The 27,370-nt window shown below is 40.8% G+C and overlaps 1 long non-coding RNA gene across 1 annotated transcript; it reads right to left on the bottom strand.

Annotated features, from left to right (window-relative positions):
• Positions 1–27,370, bottom strand: LOC131402818 (uncharacterized). Its single transcript, XR_009218997.1, has 3 exons — positions 27,304–27,370; positions 917–1,004; positions 1–144 (listed from the first exon to the last, which is right to left on the bottom strand). It is a non-coding gene; the product is annotated as an uncharacterized LOC131402818 (long non-coding RNA).

The following is a 27,370-nucleotide window of genomic DNA, read 5'->3' as shown; positions in this document are numbered from 1 at the left end:
CAGTGCAGGGATTGTTTCATCTACAGAGGCGAAGTGCTTCACCGTTACTTAGCTGGTGGGTTCAGGACACAGATTTTTTGTTGTTCTTCCATTAATTCAGCCAATATTTATGGAGCGCCTGCTACATACTAATCAGTAGGATGCCTGTTGAGACAGTAAACCCATGGTGAATAAAACAGACACAGCCCTGCCTCACGGCGCGTATGTTCCCCACTAGCTCTCTGTCTACCAGACTCTGCAGAATCCCTTCTCTCCCAGGTCGGCTCATGCTCTCTGCTCAGCACCTCACGTTCTGGAGCCCGGTGGAAGGGCTCACAGTTGTGCCAGACAGCCAGGAGCCAGCCTTGACCACTCCCTCGCCTTCCTTTTCCAAGCAATTCACCAATCCTGGCCATTTCCCTTCCTGCCGGAGCTGCCAAGCCCTCCCACTACTCTCCACCTCTGCTGCCACGACCCTGGCACAAGCCCTCATCATCTCTCGCCTTGACTTCTTCAGAAGCCTCCTAACTTCCTGCTCCGTCTTCCCTTAGTCCGCTCTCCACTCAGCAACCAGGAAATTTTTTTAAAAAATAAAAAATCCTGTTTTTCATTTTTTGTTTCTTTGGTGAGGAAGACTGGTCCTGAGCTAACATCTGCTGCCAATCTTCCTCTTTTTTCTTGAGGAAGATTGTTGCTGAGCTAACATTTGTGGTAATCTGCCTCTATTTTTTGTATGTGGAATGCTGCCACGGCATGGCTTGATGTGTAGTGCGTGGGTCCACACCCGAGATCCGACCCCATGAACCCTGGGCCACTGAAGTGGAGCACGCGAACTTAACCACTAAGCCACCGGGCCAGCCCCCAAAACCTGTTTTTGCGTCATTCTTCGGCTTAAAACCCTGTAAAGACAGTCCAGCATGGTGGTGCAAGGCCTCACCTCTGGATCCAGCCCACATGGGTGTGTGGTTCACCAGCTGGGTGACCTGGGGCACAATTATATAGCAGCTCTGTATCTGTTTCCCCACCTGCAGAAGGAGGATGATATAATATCCACTGAACAGTGTAGCTTTGAGGATTAAATGAGTTAGCATATGTGAAGTGCTCAGAACAGTGCATCGTCCTTATCATCGTCATCGTCGTTAGGATAAAGACCAAACCCCTGACCAGAATCTTCCAGTCTCGGCTGTCAACACTCACCCTGCTGCTCTGTGTTCCAGAACCCAGTCCCTCTCTGCAAGGTCCTCACCACACTTGCCCTTGCCCGAGCTCATCTCGCCGTTGCCGTGACTGCCAGCTTTGCCTTTAACTCAACTCATCCCTCAGAGCTCCTTCAAGACCATGTCTGCAGTGAAGCCTTCCCTCACCCCAGTCTAGATCAAGTCTTGTTATGTTCCTTCAGAGCATGTGTCCCATTGAACTCAATTAGAATGCATATATAACAGTCATGTCCCGTCTACACTGTGGGCTCCATGAGCATTCCCAGTGCCATGTACAGTGCCTGTAACATGGTAGGTGCTCCATATATATAAAACCTTTGTAGTAAATAGGGCTTATCTAAGACCCATCTGAGAGAACACTTGTTGTAAGCCATGTCTCATTCAGCAAAATTCCAGTATGAATTAGAAGGTTTGGCTGTATGCATGGATTTGATTAATGGTGGTATTTGACATCAACTCTTCACCCTGTTACTCCCATTTCCCAAAACTTCCAAGGACCCCGCTTAGCCTCTACCAAGTGCTCGGCATGGCAGGAAAAGAACAAGGATAATATCAAGACTTTGGGGCCTTGCCAAAGTATTTGACCCTATAGAGTTGCTAGCTGTGAGCAATCTCCACTTCCCAAGGCCATTCCTAGAGATTCCAGTGAGTAAGTAGTTGTCACAAACACTTATTGAGCACTCACTGGATACAAGACATCATAGCAGCTGTTTCCTACATGCGACTAAACTGGAGAGGGGGTCAGCTTTTCAAAGGAGAGCCTGAAAACCATGGAGGTTGACCTCACTAGGATCGAGCGATTCTTCCCTTGTGGGCACCTGACACAGTGGCTCCAACATATTTTGTTATGTGTTTTAAGTCTTATCTATTAGGGAAACATACTAAAGTATTGGAGTGAAATGTCATATCTGGGATTTGCTTTAAACTATCCCAACAACAAAAATGGTAAGGAGAACAGATGAGACAAGAATGGCAAAATGTTGGTAACTGAAGCTAGGTGAGGGATGATGGATACATGGACAGAGAGTGGGTGAAGAGATTCATTAGACTAGACTCTATTTTTGAGTGTGTGTGAAAATTTCCATAACAAAGTTTTTAAATAGCCTCAAAATAGCAAAATAGCTAAAATTGATAGAACTGTAGGAATTCATTGACAAATCCACCATTGTGGTGGGAACTTACAAAATACTTCTTTCAATTACACGTGGATCTAACAATCAAAAGCTTAATTTCATGGGCACAAAACTTAGCACCCAACAACTAGAGCATACAAAATCTTTAGAAACACACATGGATGGAACATTTATAGAAATTGATCATATACTAAGCCATGAAACAAGTATCAACAAAATTCAAAGAATCTGTACCATATAGACTATGTTCTTGGAACACAATGCAATTATGATATAAATCAATAATAAAAAGACAAATAAAACTGTCTAAATATTTGAAAGTTTGAAATGCATTCTAAGTAACCCATAGGTCCAAGAAGAACTGTCTGATAATGAATCAAAACTTGTGAAATGCCATGAAAACAGTACTTGGAGATATATTTATAGCTTTAGCTTTATTTTATTTATTTATTTTGTGTGTGTGTGTGTGTGAGGAAGATCAGCACTGAGCTAACATCCATGCTAATCCTCCTCTTTTTGCTGAGGAAGACCGGCTCTGAGCTAACATCTATTGCCGATCCTCCTCCTTTTTTTTCCCCCCCAAAGCCCCAGTAGATAGTTGTATGTCATAGCTGCACATCTTTCTAGTTGCTGTATGTGGGACGCGGCCTCAGCATGGCCAGAGAAGCGGTGCGTGGGTGCGTGCCCAGGATCCGAACCCCGGGTCGCCAGTAGCAGAGCGCGCGCACTTAACCGCTAAGCCATGGGGCCGGCCCAATAGCTTTAGCTTTAAATGCTTATTTTTACCTGAAAATTAGTGAGCAAAGTACACATCTTCAGACATTGGAAATATAACAGCAGAAAAACTTTTTAAAAAATGAAGGAAACAGATAAAGAAAAAGAACAGAATTTTATGAACATGAAAACCAAAAATACGTTCAAGAAGATTTATGATGTCAAAATTAATTCTTGGAAAAGGTTGATGAATTTGACAAAATATCTGGCATGATTTATGAAGAAAAAATAGAAAGGACAAATCAATAGTATTAAGAATGAAAATGGGACGTAACTTCAGATAGAGTTTTTTTGTTGTTGTTGAGGAAGACTTGCCCTGAACTAGCATATGTTGTCAATCTTCCTCTACTTTGTATGTGAGCTGCCGTCACAGCATGGCCACTGATAGACAAGCGGTGTGGGCCTGTGCCCAGGAACTGAACCCGAGCTGCCGAAGCAGAGCGCACCGAACTTAACCACTAGGCCACGGGGGCTAGCCCCAGATAGAGGTTTTTAAAAGTTAAGAGAGCAAGAATACTATGAACAATTGTATGACGTTAGATTTGAAAACTTAGAAATGTAATCATTGGTAGAAAATCTTCCTACAAAAAAAATACTCAGCCAATTGTTTGCCGTGGTAAGTGCCATCAACTCTCAAGTAACTTATCCCTTCACTCTTATACAGTTCTAGAAATTTTTTTTAAAAACAAGAGGAAACACTTCTCCCCCACCCCCACCATGATGCTAATACATTGATACCCAAACAAGACAAGGACCAAATCAAAAAGGAAAATTCAGGCCACCTCACTTAAGAAATGCCTGGCACATTTGCATTTCATTTTTCTTTCTCCTTCCCTCTAGAAATTGGTATTTCAATAGACAAATATCATATCAGCCAACATTTAATCACTTAAGTGCAAATTTCCTTTTTTGGGTTAACTCAGAAAAACTTGGGCAGACCAGTCTAATGCTTAGAATTGCTCTCAGGGTCCCATTTATTTCACCTACTTAAAGAAATTATTCTTGGTTCGACAGTTTTCACACTGTTCTTAGATTCAAGCAAAAAGAGAAACAAGTTAAATTAACCTAAGTTTTTGTGTGTGTGTGTGTGAGGAAGATCAGCCCTGAGCTAACATCCAATGCCAATCCTCCTCTTTTTTGCTGAGGAAGATCAGCCCTGGGCTAACATCCGTGCCCATCTTCCTCTACTTTATATGAGACACCGCCACAGCATGGTCTGACAAGCGGTGAGTTGGTGCGTGCCTGGGATCCGAACCTGCGAACCCCGGGCCGCCGAAGCTGAGGGCGTGAACTTGACTGCCACGCAAGCGGGCCAGCCCCTAAATTAACCTAAGGTTTTATGGAGTTAGAAACAAGTTACCAATTTTGGTTGTCAATTATCCTCTTCAATCCTGCCTGGGCTGTCAGGATGGGCTAGGGTCACTTCTGGGAGGGGGAGTGGCTTGGAGGGGTCTGGGCTCAATCCAAGTTGAGTGCCTCTGAATTAAGTAAAAAGGACATAGCTGCTTTCAAAGCCCAAATACCAACTCCCAGAACAGTTCCCTACGATTAGGAAGTGCCAGGCCCATAAGTCTCCATAAATATTTGTTGAATAAATGCAATACAAGGCAGATTTATTTCTTATTTATTCTCTCCTCTGGGGAAAATGGAGTCACAGGTAAAGTTTATATTTCTGTAAAATAATTAGATAATATACATTTCTAGGGAAAAATGCTTAGCTACATTATATAATAAGATACCTTGATAAACTCATAACTTAATAAAAGCCAAAAAAGAGAGGGAGAAGGGAAATTTAAACCTGCTAAATGATAATGCTTCTTATTGTTTTCTAGGTACAATCTAGGAATCCATTTTCTATTACATCAGAAACAAAAGCCACAAGATAGTAAGCATTCTTGCTTAAAAGACCAGTGTCCAATAACATCAAATTAAACAGCTATACATTGACTACTCTAAATTAAATGAATGGTCAGTGTTGAGTTGCATAGGTAGAATTTTATATGAATGAAAAAGTATCAAGGAGGTAGGTAAGCCCCCAGTACAAATGCTAGGGATGACATTTATGAACTGACTCTCCATCCATAATATCAAGATAAGTGGGTGGGAATGAGCAGCTAAGATAAAATGTATATCTGGAATTCAATTTTGATGTGTCAATGCCAGCAGAGCGATAACACAAAGTAATCAGTGAGCTAGAATATGTATGACTAGGAGAAAGGAAAAGAACACTTTCTCCTGAGTCTTGTTTCCTGTGATGAAATAATTGGCCCCTCATGAGTGAGTGTGCAGTACAGATTGGGTGTAGAGCTAATCATTGGAAACGAACTCGTTCTATTAGGTTGATGTCAATGAAAGTCATTACTGAGGGTCAAAATGATTGACTATTGGCAATTCTGTCTGGTTCAACATAATACATCCCTGAGCTATTGATCTGAATTTGATCCATGTGGCATTGTGTGTGGCTTATCTGAAAGTGGCATTTAGCTATCTTCATGTCTAGAAGACCATTGAGCTGTGGGCGAGGAGGCAGCAGCAGAAAGCAGCCGAAGAACCAGACAACACAGAGCAGGATGTGACTTAATGACCACAAAGACCTAGTTAGTAATGGCTAGAAAGACCAAATACACTGGTTCAAAAGCCAAGATGTACAAGATAATTAGAAGAGAAAGAAGCGAAAAGAGATAAAGAGAGTAGGGAAAAAGATGATTGTTTTTTTAATGAACGGGAAGGAAGGGCAGATGGAGGCGTGCCATGGAGGATGGAGAGCAGCAGACCCACTACAGGGATGAGAAGAAATAGCTGAGGTGGACGCGAGAGGCCAACTCCAACAGCACTGGGGGCCAGGGCAAGTGGTCGACATATCCCCTTAGGGTCTCATAGGTGCTTATAGGTCTGTGGGGACATTGGGGGAATAGACAAGCTAAGCCTGTCCCTTCAGTGGCCTCTGGGGGCAGGATGTGTTTCACAATGCCCCATTGTAACAACTAGGGGCTAAAATGAGGCTGAGATGACCCAGACCTGGCAGAGGGCAGAGCTCTAGGTGGCCAGGCATAGCTTCCACTCCCACTTCGGGGAAAGCAAAGGGCAGAAGCAGAAGAACGCTGCCAACCCTACAGGAGAAAATGGACCTCTCTCTAGTCCTTGAAAATGATGAGAACAGGAACACATTTCTCAATACATCATCTACTCAATCATATTATGTATCACAAAGAAAAATATCAAGTCGTCTTTAGATTGAGTCTACCAAAGGCATAGATCCCTGCCTCCCCATGACAGCGGATGGGACTAGAGCCTGACAGGGAGTCTCCTAAGGGGATCACAAACACGGTTCTCTCTCTATGGTGCAGCCCTTGGGTGCTGCCCACCTGGGGTGTCCGAAGCCAAATCACCATCATCCCCAACAATCAGCACTGCACCTTCAGTCACCAGAGCCAGATAACTGAATCACTCGAGATATCTCCTCCTCTCCCACCCAGTGCCAGGCTTGTAAATTCCACCTTCTAAATGTTCTCCATACCACTATCCCTTGCGTTCCATCAAGACTTTTTGCCTGGACAACTCTAACAGCCTCCTAACTCACCTCCTTGCCTCTGTTCTGCCCTCCTATTCCCCAGGAACCTTCCTTCTAAAACTCATTTAATCCAGCCACTCTCTGCCCAAAGTCCTTAAATGGCTCCCATTGCATTCAGGACAAAGCCCAAACTCCTTGTCATGGTCCAGGTCCCCCATGGGTCCTCTGCCGACTTGACTACACTCATCCCTTGCCACGCTGAAGCAGACCCCGTGTCCACCCGTGCTGAATTATTACTGATTTCTCAACACACCACTCTCACATGAGCTGTGTTTGTACATACTGTTCTCCCACTTGGAATTTCTCCTCCCCTTATCCACTCAGGGAACTCTTCATTCCTGGTTTCTCAGCACAGGCATCACCTCCTCTATGAAGTCTTTCTAGATTCATGTACCCTGGACTTACCTCCACTATAGACTCAATCACATCACCTGGCTCCGTTTATATGAGTCTCCCCCACAGACTGTGAATCCCTAGTGGGCTGGAACTGATTCTTACTCGATTTTGAATTTCTAGTACCTCATATTGTCTGGGACAAATGGGTATTTAATGTTTATTAAGATTAAAATGAAATTAAAGTGCTCAATTCTGCCCCAATGTTCAATTGAAAAATCAAGATCTATCTATTATCCAGTGTCATTGGCCCAGCCGCCTGTGGATTCTGATGAGTGGCGTGGGCATTTCGGTGTGAGAGATGGCATTTGTGATGATGGTTGGCGAGAAATGATCAGCAAACCGTGAAGCCAGGAAGCTTCATGTATACTGTGTGACTCAGCTCTGAGCCCAGAATCTCACTTGACGAAAGTGGTGAAGTCAGAGTGTCTGGTCCTGCTGACCGACATCTCAGCTGCTGGTGCCCGTAAATCAATCTCTTTTGAGTCTCAGCTTAAAGGACAGGTTGGCTAGACAACACTTAAATTAAACTCCGGTGGAAGGACATTTTATTGCTCTAGATCTTTCACAATTGTTACTTACGAACGACCAGTCAAAGCATAGATAGACAAAGGCTATTTTCTGTCATCTTTGCATGCTGTCAGTGACAGGTCATCTCAGGACTACACACTTCCCTCAGAAGGCTGCCCTTTCCTGCAACAAGGCAACCACAGAGCTGCCCTGAGAGCTGAGCAGGTGATGGCAAGTCCCTCACCACCCCCTTGCCCACCAGCGTCCCTCAGTGATTGCATCCACAAACCAGAGAGCTGGTCCTTCTATCGAACACGATTAGATAAAATTTCCCTGATGCATTTAAGTCATCACAAAGCACCACTGTTAATTTCATTAAAAGACACGTGCTGTCATTTTTGTGTCGCTTGTGGCTGAAACCGTGCTAAAATTAAATGTGATGGAAAGTTTAGGAAAAACTGTGGCTTTGTGTGAGATTTCCAGAAGCGTCTGGTGATGGTGAAGAAGAAAGTGAAGGCTTACAGGGACTAGATATGCCTTGAGCCCTCTTTAGAAAAAGATGGAGTATTAGTAATATGTTAAAGACCCTGCACCAAGGGTCAGGAAGACGGGGTCTAGTCCCTGCTCTGCCACCAACTGTGCTGTATTGTATTAGCCACTTAATCCTGTTGGGCCTCAACTTCCTCATCCTGCACAGTGTTGATCTCATATTCTGTTCGATGGCTTGTAAGCCTTTTCTTCAAATGCTCTAGTGCGGATCCATGAAAGGGGACAATAGCTCTCCCCGTGGCCCCAGTGTTGTCCTGGCTCAGCTAGCACCCTTCCCTCTGAGCCGAAGCTACTCCTGGGGCTGAGAAAGGGGCCAGGATTTTAGTCTCTTAAGTCTTATTTACTCTCTACCATCAAGCAGCAAACCTCATGGGTTCAGAGGTTCATTCTGTGAGCAGGGTGTGCTGAATATTCTCTTTGGTCCCCTTCCCAGATCCACGTGCCTCCCTTCTCCATCTAGTTCTGCGTCTCAGAAGCCTGACATCTATGAATTGCATCACACAGCCCCCTTGATCCCTGGGTTCCCTTCAGGTTTGGTCAATGGGAGGCATTGGCATGAGATTGGCAAGACAGAGGACATGAATACTGCTGTTCATGAATATATATGCATGAATATCACTATCTATTACAACTGTAGCTAGATTCTAGAAGTTTTGGCCTTACTTGTCCTTAGAGATAGGGTGTATCTTCAATGGGTTGTGTGATGCTACATGAAATCAGGGAAATAGAGCTGTTTCTTAATGGAGCTACGATACCTCAATCTCCAAACACCACTGTTCTTTGATGGGGTGCCTCCGTAGAGGCTGTACCCTATGCTGGGTGAAAGTGAATTCTCTGAAGTCAGACACGTCTGGGATAAAATATCACTCCTGTTACTTGCTGTGGAATTATGAGCAGATACTCAACCCCTCTAAGCTTCAATTATATCAAAATGGCAATAAGAATAGTAGCCACCTGTGATGGTTAATTTTATGTGTCAACTTGACTGCCACGGGGTGCCCAGATTAAACATTATTTCTGGGTGACTCTGTGAGGGTGTTTCTGGATGAGATTATTTAAATCGGTGGACTCAGTAAAGTAGATCACCCTCCCCAGTGTGGGTGGGCATCATTTCATCTGTTGAAGGCCCAAAGAAAACAAAAGTTGGAGGAAGAAGGAATTCGCCCCTTTTTTCTGCCTCACTGATTGAGCTGGCACATCTTTTCTTCTCTGGACCTCAGTCTAGAACCTACACGGTTGGCCTTCCTGGTTCTTAACCTTCAGACTCAGAGTGGAACTATGCCACCAGCTTTCTTGGGTCTCCAGTTTGCAGAAGGCAGATCGTGAGACTTCTCAGTCTCCTTAATCGTGTGAGCCAATTCCTCGTAATAAATCTCTTTATATATTTATATATCCTATTGGTTCCTATTAGTTCTGTTTCTCTGGAGAACCTGACTACTACACCACCTCATAAAACTGTTGAGATTACTGAGCAAAACACGACCATGAGGTGCTTATCACAGTGCCTGGCACACAGTATGTGCTCAATAAAATAGGTCTATTATTGTAGTTATTGGTAATAGAACTACCGTTAATAATATATCCAGGGAGTATCTCAGTTAAGAACCAGAAAACTTATTGTGTGATTTCTTTGAAGAGCAGAGAAAGAAGTGCACATTTGGCTGTTTGTAATTCAGCAATAGTAAATTGCACCAACCATATTCATTGCCCTTCCCATCTCATCTTCTAGTTAGATTTCCTCATGACTTTCCTTTATTTTATCCCTCTCAGAGGATGAAAATGATCTGAAGAGTATTTTTGATTTCATGATTCTTTGCAAAATCCCTTATGTTCTCAGAAGGAGCAATGCCCTTTAAAATCTAATCAACAAATAAACAAGCCAGTGACCACAGGGAAGCCTGCACAGAATGGAAATGTGTGTCACTTGGAGGTCTCTTATGATTTCATATTTTAAAAAGACAGAGATGCAAAGGTTTATTTTTAAGGGGTATTTATTTATTTATTTATTTATTGCTACCAACACCTTTTAAAGATGCATCAAAAATATAAAGATTTACAAACTATGCATTCAGTTCATTTTCATTCAGACAATGTATAAAGGTTGTTGGTCTCAAATATTTTTGAAAACCCCGTTAACTTGATCTTGATTTTTAATTGAACATTGAAGTAGAAGTGGGGCACTTGAATTTTATTTTAATCTTTAGAAACTTGAAATATCTGTTATGTCCCAGACAATATTAGATATGGAAAATTCAAAATTGAGTAAGAATCAGTTCCTGCCTTAGGAGTTTATAGTCTAGTGGGAAAGACACATGTGTAAACAGATCCCAAGGATGTGATTAGTTCTGGAAGTCTACCCTATCAGTATACTAGGATATTTTCACCAGGTTTAACCAAATCAGAAAAGGAGTCCACTAACTTCCTAAGAGTGTTCAAGGCAGAATTTATGGTTTTATTGATGGCAGGTTGATGGTATTAGGTTAACTTTTTAGTCTGGGTGAGACCTATTGTTTGAGTTCCCCATCCCAAACATGAGGCTTGAGTGTTGTCCAGGTGGAAAGGAAGCATGGACATACCCTTACATGCCTCTGTGTTCCCTCAGCTTCCTGGAGTGGCCTCGAGCTCACTGTAGTTATCTTAAAAGGTAGATATTAATAAAATGCTTATCCATTTGACTTTATGCCTACAGACTAATTTTCATTGGTGTTTGCGTAATCCCTTTTAGTATCTCTTATTCCTGGCTGGATGTCTGTTTGCAGGTAAAGTTCACAGAGTGTTAATGTTATTCAGTCAATCAACAGTGTTTATTGAAGACCTGTTTTGGGGCCCAAGGAGGAAGAGGCAGCCTTGTTGGTAGAACAAGTGGTTACCTGCTTTGTGTGACCTGAGAGCATTAACAGGATGGTCCCTCTGCCACAAACAAGAGCCTCCTTTCCAACACATATTAAACTAGCAGCTGTTGCCCTAAATTCCACCACTAGAGACTCATTATTTTGATTTAGCAGGCATCCTCCTTTAAATGTCAATTCCAGGTTAAATCTGGTTGATAAGCACATGGGGTTCATTAACTCTCCTCTCTATGTTTGAAATTTTCCACGATAAACTTTTTTTTTTCATGTTTACACTCTTTTTGACCTAGCAATTTCATTTCTGATCCTAAGGGTATAATCTGAAATTCAGAGATTTGTGCATGAAGATATTCGTTGCAGCATTATTCATAGCAAAAGCATCAAAACAACTAAGTGGCCAAGAATAGGGGAATGATTAAGTCAATTATAGTCCACCCCTGAGCTAGAACACTGTGCAACATTAAAAGTTATATTTAAGAAGGGTTTGTGTAATGATGTGTCACTTATATTCATAAGTGAAAAAGCAGGATCCCAAATAGTTGATATGATACAGTTCCAGCTGTGTAAAATGTTAAGGATTGAGGAAAACAGAGTTCCAGGAGACAACAGAAAGCCCTGGGTGTGACATGTGGAAAGTAATATGTATGCTGTTTCTGTGCTCGACTGTAACAAAAGATGTACCAGGACCAGGCACAGAGTGAATGAGGACATTTATACACACACGCTGCCCTAGAGTTTTTTTTTTGTTTTGTCTTATTCTTTTTTGTGTGTGTGTGAGGGAGACTGTCCCTGAGCTCATATCTGTTGCCAATCTTACTCTTTTTGCTTGAGGAAAACAGTCCCTGAGCTAACATCTGTGCCAATCTTCCTCTGTTTTGTATGTGGGATACCGCCACGGTGTGGCTTGAGGAGCAGTGTGTCGGTCCACGCCTGGGATCTGAACCCGTGAACCCCAGGCCGCTGAAGCAGAGAGTGTGAACTTAACCATTGTGCAGCCAGGCTGCCCCTGTGCTGTCTTATCCCTAAATGGGAAGCTGAATAAGCCGCGTGGCAAGTGCAAGTGGGCCAGCCTGGTGACGGCTGCGTCAATCACAAGGAGACTGGATGGGGTGGGACTAATGAACTATCTGAATGGAAATGACCAATCCTGTGGAGAAATGGTTTCTGCTGTCACATTAGCAGTGAGCGGCTGGGTATTAATGTTGGCAGGGAGAGTGTCTCTGATAAACCAGTGAGTGCGGTTTGAGTTTGTGCCTTTCCAACTATTGTCTAAGATATGGAGAGAACCCAGCCAGTCACTAAAGGGACTTGGGCAGTAATTTAATGTAGTACACATGTGATAAGAAAAATGTTTCTAAATGTTAGCAGTGATTCTCTCTCGGTGATGGATGTATGGATGATTTTCATTCTCTTGCCTAAGCTCTTGTGTGTTATATAAGTTTCTATAATGAGAAAACATGGATATCAGTAATCTTGTGGGGAGGAAATATGTAAATGTCCTGGGGGAGTCAACCCATTAGTGAGCACTTACTATGGACCAGGCATTGTATTAAGTGCTCTACAGAATCCTCTCTACAAACTCATGAGGTAGCCAGCATTATCATTCTCATTTTACACATGAAAGGAGCCAAAATTTAGAGATATTAAGTATTCAGCATTAGCTCACATTTCTAACAAAGCGGTAGAGACAAATCTTTCTGATTAGAACCTGTGCTCTTAGCCACGACTGAACGAACATGCTCTCTTTCTCTTGGTTTTGTAAGAGCATCCCCATAAGATAGTGGTCCTTTCGATGGGTGAAAAAGTACAAAGGGTAATTTGAGGGCGTTCAACCAACGTGTATTAAGTACCATAGGACACGGCCAAAATGAAGGTGGAGGGTTGAACACACATTACTTTTGCTGAAACCCCAGTAAAACCCCAGTAAAGGGAATTTTTTTAAGCACAATAAGGACAGAGAGAATGGGGAAAGAGAAAACAACAACCAATTTTCGCAAATCATAAAGCAAATGAACAAATATGTGAAACTTAGACCCTTAGCCAGCAGCCAGAAAAACCAAAACCAGCCCAATCTGCACCATGGATTTCTCAAACATTTCAGGAAGCAGCAGCACCAGCATCCTCTTTGGAAGCGAGAGTGAAGATGCTGCAAAAATCAGTAGGCTGGACCACTACAGACCACCAGAAAGGCTACAAGTGAGAGACTGATGAAATCAAGGTTAGTAAGCACGTGCAGCAACTGGAATTCTCACGCATTGCCGGGGGGAGTGTAAAATGGTACAACCTAGAATGGGACAACTTTGGAAAAGAGTTTGGCCGTAGTTATTAAAGCCAAATATATGCCTAATGTATAACCCAGCGATTCCTCTACTAAGTATAAACCCAAGTAAAATGAATGCATATGCCCCCCCAAAAAACATGTACAAGATTGTTCATATTCATAATAACCCAAAATTGGCAAGAGTAGAACACACAAACTGTACTATCTCCATACAGTGGCATGCTATATAGCAAAACACCCCAAAAACTACTGCTCCATGAAACAACATAAAAAATTTTACAGACATAATATTCAGCAAACAAAGCCAAACACAGAAAAATGCATACTGTATGATTCTATTTATGTAAGATTCAAAAACAGGCAAAATATATTTACAGTGATAGAAGCCAGAATAGTGGTTACCACTGAGAGGAGGGTGGCTGGGAAAGGACAAGACAGAGCCTTCTGGGGTGTAGGAAATGACCTATATTTTCATGTTGGTGGTGGTTACATGGATGAATATATATATATATATATATAATTTGGATAATCTATACATTTAAAATTGTTCACTTTGTGTATGTTATACCTCAATCTTCAAAAAAAAAAACAAGAGGATTGATTAAAAGTTTGAGAAGCAGTTACATTTCCAAATCTTTTCCCACTTTGCAACCAGGCAATTTCCATTTCCTAACGCTGGCAGGAAACTAGAGGTTGATCCTGTAGAGACTATAAAATAGAGGGAATCTGGACTGGGACATACTGGCCACAATTTTGGGCAGGGAAGCTGTGCTGAAAACAGGGGTATAGAAGACCATCTCTGAAAATAACCCCAAAACAATTGCACTCCTCCCTGTACGGGCATGCTGCTGCTCCCATCAAGAGGTCGACTCATGTTGACTCCATCAAATCTGCACTGGGCCTATCTTCAACCTATAGGATGCAGATAGTGACATCCTGGGACTTCCAAGCACTGGCATTGAGAAGCCCTGTCAGCCTTCACTATCTCCTTCTGAGAACTTATTGCCATGCTCTGAGGAAGCCGAAGTAGCCACATGGAGAGGCCGACATGGAACAGAGTCAGGCCCTTTGCCCAACAGCCCAGCTGAGCTCCCAGCATCCAATCGCCAGCCATGTGAGTGAGCCATCATGGAACTGGATCCTCCAGCTGGGTGGGCCTCCCCAGCTGATGTCATATAGAACAAACACAAGCTGTCTTTCTAAGCCTAGCTCAAACCGCAACATTGTGAGTAAATATATGACTGTTATTTTAAGCCACTAAGTTTTGCAGCACAACAATAGATAGCCAAAACAAAGGGGAAGTGCCTATGAATACTAAATGCATAAGGACCCCTCCCATCCTTCTTCCTCCATTCTGCTTCCAGAATGCTGGCAGCCAGTCTTTCACCTTCTAGTAAGAAACGAAAGAGTCCTTCTTTACACAATTGGACTAGTTGTACCAGTTTTCTAATTGTGGCAAAACAAATCATCTCAGAACTTATTAGCTTAAAACATCAACATATCATGATTCTGTCTGTACGTTGGGCTGAGGTAGGCATTTCTTCCTCCGTATGTTCTTCCTTAGTGTTACTCACGTGGCTGCCTTCAGTTGAGAGCTGGGCTGGGGCTGGAACATTAAGATCCCCTTGCTCACATGTTTGGCAGTTGGTGCTGGCTGTTTACAGGGGGCACCTCAGTTCTTCTCACACAGCCTCTCATCCTCTAGGGCACACCGTCTCTCCAGCAGCAAAGCCCAGACTTCCTTATGCAAAGACTGGCTTTCAAGAGGCTGAAAACAGAAGGTGCAGCTCCTCTTAAGCCTGGACCAGAAGACGTACAGTGTAACTCCAAAACCAGTCTGGATTCAAGTTAAGGAGAAATGGATTGCACTCCTTGATGGCAGCAGTGGCGCAGTCACATAACAGCAGGGTGCCCTTTGGACACCAATCTAAGAGGAAAGAGCTAACGATATTGACATGGGAGTTCCTCAAGAAGTAGCTCAGCCATATGATGGACAACAGAGGCCCCTTCCTCTGGGGCCTGTTGTTCCAAGTGCAGGAAGAAAGGGCAAACCCCAATGTGCAAGCACTTTTCAAATCTCTGTTCACATCCTGTTGGCTGCTGTTTCATTGGCCAAAGCCAGCCACTTGGCCAAATTTAGAGTCAGCATGGAGGACTACATGTGAAAATGGGGGAATTCTTGCATCTGTTTGTGCAAATAATCTGTCACATGCAGAATTAGGCTGTGAGCACATGAAATGCTCAGAATTTCAGGGACTTCTCTTGGAGTTAAGCATTTCAACTTAATACTCAGACCATTTTCACTTTAGCCCAGCTGACAATTATAGGCATAAACCCTCTTTCATTTGTCATTCAAAAGAAACATTTTGAGTATAACATAAAGCAAATATTTTGTGTCTCACATGGAGAAGCTGACTGCCAGCCCACCTAGACAACCAGATCTAGATGATTAGTTGAATATTTTATTGCATTAGCTCTAATTTACTTATAAAAATAAATGGGAAAATGAAAAAGGAAGATGTTAATGTTAGGGATAATAAGGCCACATTTCATAAATGTAATAAAACCAAGACAAGGAGTAAATCACTAAGTGTGTATTTTGACTTGTCAAACTAGGGGATATTTGCCATATTTGCGCTGGATCGGAAAACGTTCTTCTAATACAAAGGAGAAGAAAATTTCACGACACCATGGAATTTTGCCAGCCATGTAGATGAGTGTTATTATGTTGGATGACCTTATCTCAAAGACCAAGAATATGGTACATCATTTTCCCAAGGTGGTAAAATGAGAAGTGATACCATGAGAGGGACTGGGTTATACATAGATACAGTGACTCTCTTCCACATCCTGGCCTTCAACTCTCTCACTAAGAAGGTCACCATATTAAAGGAGCCTCCACATAGTTGGATCCATTTTCTTGGTGTAGATGGAAGTTGACACCACTCTTCATTATGGGTTTTCCCCATTGGACACCATCACCCTTTCCAAGTTCGTTTTCTGAGGCACCTTAATAGGGTCCACCCTAGTAATGTACTATTTAAATTACTTGAATGAAAAGAGAACTAACGGACCCTGCATTATGCAAACTCCCCACCCAACACTCCCAGCCCTCTCTGCCACCCACAAGACTCCTTGAAGAACTGGACCTCAAGATGAGAAGCGACATATTTCCTTTTTTTGTTAGCTCTGAGAAGCTGCCAGACTGGATGAGAAGCCAGAACTTTTCACCTTGTGGGTAAGTAAGAAGTGGTTTAGCATCTTGCCACAGAAAATAGATAATGTTTCACTTGTGATCTTGGGTCTAGAAAAATGTTCTGCCTTTGGAAAAATTTTCAAGGAGACCTCATTACATGTCCTGTTGCTTTATTTATTGAAAGTTATTATAGGGGCATCTATCTTACCTTCATTTTCACACCTCTGCTTGGGCAAGGAATGTGTGTTTTAAGTGGTAGTATGGAACTCACTGAAATGCTTTAGCACACTCAAAAGAGATGGTGAATTGTGTATTAAGGGGCTTAAAGTGAATTAAAATAAGAAAGTTTTAAGAAACAGAGTCTGAAGCCAATGTGATGTATAAGCAATTTGTCATTAAAAATGAATAAAACAAAATCTAAAAAGATGAGTGAGTTTACTGAAGTTGCATAGCGAATTAACAACCGTTTTCACAAGCCACACACCTCATCTCCAAAATAAACACATCAGGGCAGTTAAATGCCAGGCTCACAGTGAAAGAATTGTGTGTTTTATTCACAGTCAAAGTATCTACAGGTCGGTATTTTTCAACCAGCGGCTTATGACCCACTGGTGGGGGGGCGGGGTCATGAAACCAACTTAGTAGGTAACAACCAGCATTTTAAAAGAAATGAAAAGGACTATAATTATAAAGTATCAGATGCTGCATGTAGTGAATATTGATTTCTGAAACGGCTCACTTCCCTCTATCTCGCTGATGTAAAATGTATTTTTCACAGTGGGTCACGGCCAGAAGTCCCTCAAATCAGCATTTCTAGACACTTGAAAAAAGCCAGACGCAGAAAGGCAAATACTGTATGATCTCACTTATATGTGGAAGTTACAGTAGTAACTCATAGAAGAAGAAACTCATAGAAGCAGAGAGTAGAATGGTGGCTGCCAGGGGCTGGGAGGAGGGGAAGATGGGAGGTGGTGGTCAAAGATGTTAAAAAACAAAATTCAACTAAGTAAATTTAAAGATCCAATTGGCTTTATTTGATGATTCATGCATCAGGCAGAATCCCATCTAGCAAACAGAAAGGAGCTCCAAAGAGCTTTACAAAAGGAAAGGTTTTTGAAGGCAGAGAGGGAGTGAGACAAGGAAGTCGTGAACAGAAAAAAAAGATTCTTTTGAGCAAGTTCACCTTCTTTTGAAGGACAAAAGGGGTCTATTAGGAGGATTATCTCACAGCGCTGACCAAGAAATTCCAGACTGATCAGTTAAGATTACTTTCCTGGGGGAGGTTGAAACTGCAATTAGATGAGGTATTAAGTCACATTTTGGTGACGTGGGCTTAGCTCAAGTGACTCCATCTTGGGCCTACTGTCTCCTTTTTAACCATGACCCCTTTTTGATCAGACTCTCATGTTAACTGAGAGATGTGATCAAAATTTAAGGCATTAGCACCACTCTCAGCTACTGCTCGCAGCTTTTGGGGATCCTTTGTGTGGTATCCATAGGTCATGACATTTTTTGTTTAATCACTGTGACATTCACAGGTCACATCTTCAGGTTCACAATCTCTAAGTCAGACATTCTCTTTGTTCCTTTTCTGATGTTCCACCCTTAGCAAGATCATTTGCTTGGTGGTTAGCAGCTGGGAACATGCATTTAAAGCTTGTGAGAGAACACAACACACCAGGAAGATTGTTATGATTATCATGAGCAGGATAATTCCCAATGTCTGGGGTGCATCTCAAAGCCAGGGTCCACAAGACCCAAACCAATCAAAATCAAACAAGTCAAAGACAGACCCAATCGAAGGAGTCACCGTTTTAAGCCAAACGTCTTGCTCAGTGATTTTATGTAACTGAGTTTCCACTTCCCCAGAAGTGTTAATCCAGGAGCAGCAGGTGGTGTTGGCCACAGCGCAGACACCTCCCTGCTCAGTTAAAAGATAATCAAGGGCTTTCCTATTATCAAGAATAACTTTGGGAGTGAGGTCAGCATCATGGCGGAGTGAGCTTTCCCGTGAATTCTTCCCCCACAAGATACAATAAAAGCAACAGCCACAGACCAACAACGGAATCCCAGACAGTGAAAAGCTAGAGCAGAGGGATCCACACTGCCGCACATCTGAGAGCGGAACGTGCTGGGCCCCCGGAGGAAGTGGGGAGAGGTAAGGAGAACTCCGCTCCCTCCCCATCAGATCAGCGATCCGGTCCGCGCGGTTCCCAGAGAGGGGGGAGGGGCGGCCCTCGGCGGGAAACTGTAGCTCTTCGGGCTCTCTCAGCCAGTGGGAAACTCCCGCACAGAGGGCTCAGAGGAGCCACAGGGCTACCATCAACATCTGAGCACCCCAGAGAGCGGATAAAGAGGGGCAAACGAGAAGCCTCCCACGTCAGGGACCCAGAGGGCAAAAGAGAGAGCTCCCCCCTCCCCGCAACCTGGAGTCTGCAGCTCGACCAGATCTAGCGATCCGAGGCAGACCTGAACAAACTGGACTGGACCCGTGGATCGCAGTGGGGAAAAAAAACAAAACAAAACAAAACAAAACAAAACTGCGGATCGCAGCAGAAAAACTGGGGCAGAGCGCAGGGGGCTTAGACTACACAGCCCTTTACCACCAGACAGTGGCGGCAGGTGGAAATTGCAACCAGAGACTTCCAGGATGAGGAAAATCAAAACCAACACAGGAACCACAATGCAAAAATATATGAAATCACCAGACCAGAAACAAAATGACAAGCACCCAGAAATCAACCCCGAAGACACAGAAATCCATAAACTAAATGACAGAGATTTCAAAATAGCTATCATAAAAACACTCAACGAAATACGAGACAATACAGACAAACAATTAAATGAGATTAGGAGTTTCTTCACAAAAGAGATTGAAATCATAAAGAAAAACCTATCAGTGCTGATGGAGATGAAGAACACAATGGAGGAGATAAAGGAGAATCTGGAATCTTTAAAGAACAGAGCTGACAATACGGAGGAAAGAATTAGTACTTTAGAGGATAGGAATACAGATATACTCCAGATGGAAGAAGAGAGAGAACTAAGACTAAAAAGAAATGAAGAAAGACTCCGAGAAATATCGGACTCTATTAGAAAATGTAACATAAGAATTATAGGTATTCCTGAGGGAGAGGAGAGGGAAAGAGGAACAGAGAGCCTATTCAAGGAAATAATAGCTGAAAATTTCCCAAATCTGGGGAAGGAGCAGGAAATACCAGTAAGCGAAGCCAACAGGACGCCTATATATATTAACAGACAAAGGCCTTCACCACGACACCTAGTGGTAAGGCTAGCCAGGGTCAACGACAAAGAAACAATATTAAGGGCAGCTAGACAAAAACAAAGAATAACTTTGGCCAGAGAGTCTAAGGATTTTTACTGGGCAGGTTGTTGCTTTAGCAGCAGATTCTACAATCTTTCCAAGAGTTAAGAGGAGGTTTCTAATCAAAGCTTCATTTATATTTACCTCTAACCAAGAAAGTAGGGTTCTGCCAAAGGAAGAGAATCCTGAATCATGAACGCCTCCTAGTAACTCCCGTTTGAATCTGTGGCTCAGGACTGGAAAGGTGACAGCCTTGGAGGCTGGTGAAATTTAAGTGTGTGTAGACCATACAGATGGTTTTATTCTGGTGATTCTTGCCTGTGTCCCTTTCTTTGCATAGATCCTGGATGCAAAGTTCCCTAAGTTTGGGGTTGTTAACCAGAGACAGGGAAACGGACCAGGGGGTCTCTAGCATTATGGACAGATGTGTTTTTTGATGACAAATGAAGCAGTCTGAAAAGTGACCCCCCTTAGCAATGGCCTAGGAGATACAGATGATGGCATTATCTTTCTAGGCCCACGTCAGCATAAAGAAAGGAAGAGAAGAGGACAGGGTTTCACATTTAGTTAAAGTATGAAGTCTTGATCTGGCCTCTTGGGAGGAAGCAAGTCTTCCTTGGTGTCGGCTACTTCTCTTCCTCGTCACTTTGCTTAGGACGTCTTCAGCATCTGTACAGGACCAGGTGTCAGGTGGAGGCTTTTTCATCTGTGAGAAGTGTACCCAAGCCTCAAGTCCCTGGAGTTTGACTGCCAGCTGGGTGGTGAGGAGGAGCTGGTATAGTCCCTTCCAAGGAGATCCAAGGGCAGTCTTTGTTCTGAGTGATTCCGACTCAGAAGGGTAAGAGAAAATTAGAAATGCTAGTTTGGAGATTCATAGCCAGATATTTTAGGAAACTGGAAGAATTCAGGATCCAGTCCAGTTTACAGATATATAGCAAAACCTCAAAGAGATAATAGGATTAGAATCTTATGTAGACAAATATGCAAGCATAGTTTTTCTCTCTATGTTTGCTCCCCTTTTATCAAAGATAATCACAGTAAAACTAATTGCTTTGTATTAAACTTATCTTGATTATTTTCATAAGTGCAGGAAGAATAGTGATTGACCATATAAGCTCTTTTTAAGACTGCTTTGCTGGAACTTTGTAAGCAAGATATCAGGCTGATTTCTCCAAGGGGCTTTATTGGCTCCACAAAGCCAACTTTAGTTTCTTAAAGGTTTCTGGGCATCTCCAAATCTACGTACATCTCCCCGAAATATGGCATTCTAGTCAAAGCCTTAGTAATATAACCAATGTGTTCAATTGTGTTCTGTTACAAGGATAACAGATTCTTACTGAACTTATGCAAATAACTATATTGCCCTAAAAAGAATACTCATGAGTTTCTGAATTGTGGAGAGATCAAGTAGGGAGAAAAAGTAAATGATTCATCTTTATTTAAAAGGGTGTACTTTACCAAATTGCTGGTATTCATAGACACCTTAGGAGAAAATGTTTCCTTAAATCTGGAAAAATAAAATATCAAGGAACTGGTAATATTTCAAAGAAAAAGTTATTAAAATTTTAATCATCCTCCTCAGTTTAGTCTGTCCCATGTGATTAATTTTTGTTCTGTGAGAATCCAGTTTTCCATTATTTCTGGAAATTCTTATCCAGTTCAGTTTTATGATTTTAAAGTTATTAAAAACTTGAACTTGTCAAAAGCCCTTTCCATGAATCTCCTTGAAGATGAAGTACTTTTGTGGGAACACTTTTGCAAAACATCAGAGTAAAACAATAACTGTCTGTGAAAAGTCTTAAAGATGCTCATTGTTAAAGATCTGATGGGAGTTCATTATAATGGAATTGACAAGGAAATTTGGTTATTTCTGTAACATGTAACATTTTAAGATAATAACTGGAATTATGACTGATAACATTATACCAGGATGTACTAGACATTAGGAATTTCATACAATTTCTGAAACACTTATAACACACCTGTACCTATACGAATACACCATAAAGGAGGCTTTGTACTAATTCTTATTTGACAATGCTTCCCATATGATTTAACATATCAAATAAGCCTAATTAGTTTAACATCTCTCTTTTTATAAGGAGAGAAAACAAATCTTTTGAGATGTTCCAGGAACCCTCTGGAAAATCCCAAAGTTAATTTGAGGTCAAAAAGACTTCATTTTAGAATTGATTTTTGGGAAGTTTGTCAAAAAAATAAGAACGGTTTTTGAACACTTGGTCAAACAGGATCATAGGACACTGTGTAACAATACCTAGTTATCTATTTAACCATAGTGACAACTAAAGACTTCACATGCAAGTATAGAATGTTACCCAATTGTCAAAAACCTTAACTCTTTTAATAAAGAAGATTCAGCAGTAATCAAAGACCTGATAAAGACAGCACAGGAAATTATTTTGACAGGTCACAAATTGTTTGTTTTCTAAGCAGATTACTTAAGAGGTAAAGAAAAACCTTTCGAAATCTCTAATCAGGAGCAGACTAATAGTCTAAGAAAACCTTGTCCTTTTATCAGATGAAAGAAAATTATGTTCTAGTTTTACATAAATACATTGCTGATTTTAAAACTTAATTTTATGTCTCTTATAATAAATTCATTTGATTTTAGCCAACTTTACACAATGCAAGATTCTCTCTCTCCCTTTCTCTCTTCCCAATTTTCTATTTAATTAGTCCTTATTCTCCTCCTTCCCATCCTGAAATAACCAGCCTCACTTTAGGACAAAATTACTTTCTTTTCCCTCAGAAAATGCATCTCCATTCATAACTTCTCCTATCAAAAACAGATACCCTACTTTCCTAGCTTACAGACATGTTTCCCTTATTACTTCTAGTAGTTTAAATCACATATGTTAGAATTTTTTAACCCTAAAAAACCTTAGTTTTTTAGTGAAAATAAAGAAGTAAACAATTATGAACTGTCTTTTATAATAGCATTCTGTGGCTTGGTAAATTTATAAATACTTTTGATAATTTTTGGAAACGTGCTTTCTTGTAGTAAATTTCTCAGTGTGGCACAACACATGTCTACTAATAGGCCCAAATATCTTTAATTCCTTTGTAAAGCAAAATGTGGATAAACCTATGTTCAGTAATTAATATTTCAGTATTTTATCTTATTTAGAAATGATCTGAATATTCAATGAATTTAACTTAACTCATCATTTAACGTAACTTAGCAAAACTGTAAAATTTCAGGTTACCAAAAAGATTTGGGGAAGCTATTTTAAAAGTTCACATAAAACTTTTTATCCTACTTAGATCTATTTAATTTACTTGTTCTTAACAACTATGTTTAGACTACCTCAAAAACCTTCAGGAGAAGAGTCATAAGACAGAACAACCAAACTGAATTGGCAGTCCAAAACAAATGGGACAAGAAACAAAGGAAATGCAAAAGAACCAGAAAATAAGTGACAAAACAGCAACATTAAGCCCTCATATATCAATAATTACCCTAAATGTAAATGGATTGAACTCTCCAATCAAAAGATACAGAGTGGCAGGATGGATTAAAAAGCAAGACCCAACAATATGCTGCCTTCAGGAAACACATCTTAGCACTAAAGACAAGCACAGGCTCAGAGTGAAAGGATGGAAGACAATACTCCAAGCTAACAGCAAACAAAAGAAAGCAGTTGTTGCCACACTCATATCAGACAAAGTAGACTTCAAGATAAAACAGGTTAAGAAAGACAAAGAAGGGAAATATATAATGATAAAAGGGACACTCCATCAAGAAGACATATCACTTATAAATATATATGCACCCAACATAGGAGCACCAATGTACATAAAGCAACTATTAACAAACCTAAAAGGAGACATCAACAACAACACAATAATAGTAGGGGATCTTAACACCGCACTTACAGCAATGGATAGATCATCCAGACAAAAAGTCAATAAAGAAATAGTAGACTTAAATGAAAAACTGGAGAGATGGACCTAGTAGACATATACAGAGCACTCCATCCAAAAACAGCTGACTACACATTCTTCTCAAGCGCGCATGGAACATTCTCTAGGATAGACCATATGTTGGGAAACAAAGCAAGCCTCAATAAATTTAAGAAGATTGAAATCATAACAAGCATCTTTTCAGACCATAAGGCTACGAAACTGGAAATGAACCATGAAAACAAAACTGGGACAGTGACAAAAATGTGGAGATTAAACAAGATGCTACTGAACAACCAATGGATCATTGATGAAATTAAAGGAGAAATCAAAAACTATCTGGAAACAAATGAAAATGATAACATGCCATATCAAACCATATGGGATGCAGCAAAAGCGGTCCTGAGAGGGAAACTCATAGCGATACAAGCCCACCTGAACAAACAGGAAAAAGCCCAAATAGGCAACCTTAAATTACACCTAACAGAACTAGAAAAAGAAGAACAAAGCCCAAAGCCAGCAGAAGGAGAGAAATAATAAAAATCAGAGCAGAAATGAATGAAATTGAGACCAAAAAAACAGTAGAAAGGATTAATGAAACAAAGAGTTGGTTCTTTGAGAAGATAAACAAAATCGACAAACCCTTAGCCAGGCTTACTAAGAAAAAAAGAGAAAAGGCTCAAGTAAATAAAATTAGAAGTGAAAGAGGAGAAATTACAACGGATACCATGGAAATACAGAGGATTATAAGAGAATACTATGAGAAATTATATGCCAACAAATTGGACAATCTAGAAGAAATGGATAAATTCTTAGCCTTATACAACCTCCCAAAATTGAACCAAGAAGAAATGGAGGATCTGAATAGACCAATAACAAGTAAAGAGATTGAAATAGTAATCAAAAACCTCCCAAAAAATAAAAGTCCAGGACCAGATGGCTTCTCCAGTGAATTTTACCAAACATTCAAAGAAGATTTAATACCCATCCTTCTCAAACTATTCCAAAAAAAGAGGAAGATGGAACGCTTCATAAATCATTCTACGAGGCCAACATCACCCTGATACCAAAAGCAGACAAAGACAATACAAAGAAAGAAAATTACAGGCCAATATTGCTGATGAACATTGATGCAAAAATCCTCAACAAAATATTGGCAAACCAAATACAACAATACATTAAAAAGATCATACACCATGATTAAGTGGGATTTATACCAGGGACGCAGGGATGGTTCAACATCCGCAAATCAATCAACGTGATACATCACATCAACAAAACAAAGAATAAAAACCACATGATCATCTCAATAGACGCAGAGAAGGCATTTGACAAGATACAACATCCATTTATGATAAAAACTCTCAATAAAATGGGAATAGAAGGAAAGTACCTCAACATAATAAAGGTCATATATGACAAACCCACAGCCAACATCATACTCAACAGGGAAAGACTGAAAGCCTTCCCTCTGAGAACAGGAACGAGGCAGGGCTGCCCACTCTCACCACACCTGTTCAACATACTACTGGAGGTTTTGGCCAGAGCAATTAGGCAAGAAAAAGGAATAAAAGGAATCCAAATAGGCAACGAAGAAGTGAAACTCTCACTATTTGCAGATGACATGATTGTATATATAGAAAACCCTAAAGAATCTGTTGGAAAACTATTAGAAACAATCAACAACTACAGCAAAGTTGCAGGGTACAAAATCAATCTACAAAAATCAGTTGCATTTCTACATGCTAATAATGAACTAACAGAAAGAGAGCTCAAAAAGATAATACCATTTACAATTGCATCAAAAAGAATAAAATACCTAGGAATAAATCTTACCAAGGAGGTGAAGGATCTATACAATGAGAACTACAAGACATTATTGAAAGAAATCCATGATGACATAAAGAAATGGAAAGATATCCCATGCATGTGGATTGGAAGAATAAACATAGTTAAAATGTCTATATTACCTAAAGTAATCTACAGATTCAATGCAATCCCAATCAGAATCCCAATGACATTCTTCACAGAAATAGAAAAAAGAATACTAAAATTTATATGGGGCAACAAAAGACCCCGAATAGCTAAAGAAATCCTAAAGAAAAAGAACAAAGCAGGAGGCATCACAATCCCTGACTTCAAAACATACTACAAAGCAATAGTAATCAAAACAGCATGGTACTGGTACAAAAACAGACACACAGATCAATGGAACAGAATTGAAAGCCCAGAAATAAAACCACACGTATACGGACAGCTAATTTTCGACAAAGGTGCTAAGAACATGCAATGGAGAAAGGAAAGTCTCTTCAATAAATGGTGTTGGGAAAACTGGACAACCACATGCAAAAGAATGAAAGTGGACCACGTGCTATCGCCATTCACAAAAATTAACTCAAAATGGATCAAAGACCTGAAGGTGAGACCTGAAACTATAAAACTCATAGAAGAAAATATAGGCAACACACTATTTGACATTGGTTTTAAAGGAATCTTTTCGGATGACATGCCTACCCAGACTAGGGAAACTAAAGAAAAAATAAACAAGTGGGACTTTATCAGATTAAAGAGCTTTTATAAGACAAATGAAACCAGAATCAAGATGAACAGACAACCAACCAGCTGGGAGAGAATATTTGCAAAACATACATCTGACAAGGGGTTGATCTCCATAATATATAAAGAACTCACACAATTGAACAACAAAAAAACAAACAATCCGATCAAAAAAATGGGCAGAGGAAATGAACAGACACTTCTCCAAGGAAGATATACAGATGGCCAATAGGCACATGAAAAGATGCTCAACATCACTAATCATCAGGGAAATGCAAATCAAAACAACACTAAGATATCACCTCATGCCTGTTAGAATGGCTATAATCACCAAGACAAAAAACAACAAATGTTGGAGAGGATGTGGAGAAACAGGAACCCTCGTACACAGCTGGTGGGAATGCAAATTGGTGCAGCCTCTTTGGAAAACGGTATGGAGATTCCTCAAAGAATTAAAAATAGAGATGCCCTATGATCCAGCCATCCCACTACTGGGAATCTATCCAACGCATCTGAAATCAACAATCCAAAGAGGCTTATGCACCCCTATGTTCATTGCAGCATTATTCACCATAGCCAAGAAGTGGAAGCAACTTAAGTGTCCCTCAACTGACGACTGGATTAAGAAAATGTGGTATATATATACAATGGAATACTACTCAGCCATAAAAAAAGACAAAATAGCCCCATTTGCAACAACATGGATGGGCCTGCAGCATATTATGTTAAGTGAAATAAGCCAGAAAGAGAAAGACAAATACTGTATGATCTCACTCAGATGTGGAATATAAACCAACACATGGACAGAGAAAACTGGACTGTGGTTACCAGGGGCAGTGGGGGTGGGAGGTGGGAGGTGGGGGGTGGGGGGTGGGCACAAGGGGTGAAGGGAGTCATATATATGGTGATGGACAAACAAAAATGTACAACCCAAAATTTCACAATGTTAGAAAGAATTAAAACATCAATAAAAAAATAAATAAATAAATAAATAAAATTTTACCTTAGGGAAAAAAAAAAAAAAAGGAATAATGTCTAAATTTTACCTTGCCAGGCATATTTCTTCCCATTTAAATCAATAGCAAAATCTTCAGGGTAGAAGTCAATTATGCT

The sequence above is a fragment of the Diceros bicornis genome, unplaced genomic scaffold (genome assembly GCF_020826845.1).
Source record: "Diceros bicornis minor isolate mBicDic1 unplaced genomic scaffold, mDicBic1.mat.cur scaffold_283_ctg1, whole genome shotgun sequence".
Lineage (NCBI taxonomy): Eukaryota > Metazoa > Chordata > Mammalia > Perissodactyla > Rhinocerotidae > Diceros > Diceros bicornis.
This window is presented reverse-complemented; position numbering and strand designations above follow the sequence as displayed.